Source organism: Lipotes vexillifer, unplaced genomic scaffold (assembly GCF_000442215.2).
Source record: "Lipotes vexillifer unplaced genomic scaffold, Lipotes_vexillifer_v1.1 scaffold72, whole genome shotgun sequence".
NCBI classification, from domain to species: domain Eukaryota; kingdom Metazoa; phylum Chordata; class Mammalia; order Artiodactyla; family Lipotidae; genus Lipotes; species Lipotes vexillifer.
In genome coordinates, this window is record NW_006769482.1 from 1436056 (window position 1) to 1438262 (window position 2207).

The following is a 2207-nucleotide window of genomic DNA, read 5'->3' on the forward strand; positions in this document are numbered from 1 at the left end:
GGAAAGAGATTTTTTTTAATCAGATAGTAATGTTAAAACTGCATAGTGTAACTTCTGATTTTTCCAGGCTTTTTGTCTGCACCTCAGTCTTGTCAATGATACGGAAAATGTCATTGCAATAAGTGCATTCGGTGCCTAATAATTTTAAATTGCACTGTATTCACTATTTGATCTCAAAGTTTTACTCCATCAAATTGATGCATTTTCCTCTCAAACAGATTGATTTTGAGACTTCCAGGAAAAAACCTTATTGGGTTAGTAGTCCCTAAAATGGCTTGTGACAAATTGTGGCCCATCCCAGTATGGAGGTAAGGAGAAAGAAGAAACAATGAAGAAAACAGAGCTCACCAGTTCATTTACCTCTTGAATGGAGAAAGGATTTCCATTTCCTGTCCTAGCACTTCTCTTGGGTGCCTGGATACTAAACCCTCTGAAGACTTGGTGGTAGTGGCTTATAATGTGCAGAAAATAAATCATTCCCCACATGTTGACCCTTAGACTATTATACCTTGGTGTTTTCCTTTTACACAGTGGTGATAAGTAAGGCCGTTTGACTGATATAGAAGAATCACAGTTTTATTAGGCAGCTTTGTGACTGCTTTCTGGGCCCTGGCTGGTTGTATGGAATAGCTGAGTAGTCGAGGGGCTCCATGCTTTCATCATGGGTGGTCAGTGGATAATTCCAAACCTGTGAGCACTGTACAAAAGTAGGACAGAGTACAGCGAGTCCAGGGTGAGTGGAAGCATGACTGACACTTTATGTCATGGTCACTTGTTACATATGAGTACTGCATATGTGGACAAGAAGTAAGGCATATCATGCTATGTGGGGAGATGTATATACTCATTGCTTTATATATTCACACTCTTGAATTATGTGTGGAGTACTTTTTTGTTTTTTTCCCATTTTCCTTCTAAAAGAAACCTTTTTTTCCTGTTGGTATTAGTAACATCTTTCAACATGAGAAAAATATTCAGGAAAAAAAAACTTGTCTGAAGCTGTACAACCAAGAGAAAACCGTGTTTGACACTTGTTCTTTTTTTAATGGTACATTGTGGGAATTGAGGGGCGTTCCCTTCAATTTAGGATACACATGTATGATACAAGCTTGTGTTTGAATTTTTCAAAACTTGTGGTAGTTTTTCCATGTCAAAATATTTTTTGAAAATATAACTATTGCATTGAATCTTTGGTATTGATATATATAATTTACTTAACCATTCTTGAATAGGTAAGCCATTTCTAGTGTTTCATTGGCTTTGGTGAGCATAAAAGTTACGTTTACTCAAAGAACAGGCTGTGTTTTAATCATTTATGTTATTTCATTTTTTCCTTTGATGAATTTATTTTTTTTTAGTTAACACAATTGCCTTTACATACTGTGTCTATCTGGAGCCCCATAGAGAACACAGCAGCCTATAGGATGGGGCCGGAAGAGAATTTGTTTCTCAGTGTGCAGTCACTTCCACAGAGCCATGCTGGTGCCACATCACCTCCTCCAGGACTAGCCCAGTGTTTTGGAAGCTGAGAAAGGTGCTAATAGAAGGGAAATTGGCATCTTTCTTTTTGCCAGACTCCCAACCTCCCCATGCCTTTGGAGTTTCCAGAAATGTTTCATTAAAAATAAAAAATTCACTTCCCCAGTCACCCTTGTTTTGCATCCATTTGGTAGTAGCGAAATGAAATTATCGAGATTCTGTTCAGAGGTTGGGCCTCAGTCCTGCAGTGGATTGAAGCAGACAGCTCTGCACTCCTGGGATGGGGTGGGTGCTCTAGGCGGCACCTCCTGCAAGATTTGTATGGTGTGCATCTGTCAGGCAGTAATTTGGAATTTGCAGGTTAGCAAGAGACACCTGCCCGCCCAGGAAGCCCTGCCTGATGTCTGTAGGGAAGTGGTGGGTCCTCTGGGGAGGTCCTGGAGCAGGAAGGCCCAGGGCGAAGTAGGTATTTCCAGGCCCTTAGTGAGCTCTACCACGGGGCCAGGAATAAGCGGATGCCACATGGAGGATTTTGCTTCATTTCTATTTGTAATGAAAATGGGGGCTTTCTGTCCTAGTTAAGGAACATGTTCTTTCCGTTGTTCTGAAACAGCTCTTGGAGGTTAACAGGCTTCTACTATCCAGGCAGAGAAGTGGCACAAGGCATATTCAGCAATCAGCTATTTTGGCCACTGAACAATTCTTTTTTTTTTTTTTTTTTTTTTAAT

General features: G+C 40.4%; 1 protein-coding gene across 1 annotated transcript in view; it reads left to right on the forward strand.

The window, feature by feature from the left end:
* The window catches only part of SECISBP2 (SECIS binding protein 2), a 39198-nt gene that overhangs the window by 9082 nt on the left and 27909 nt on the right, over nucleotides 1-2207 (forward strand). The gene's annotated exons all lie outside the window — the stretch shown is intronic.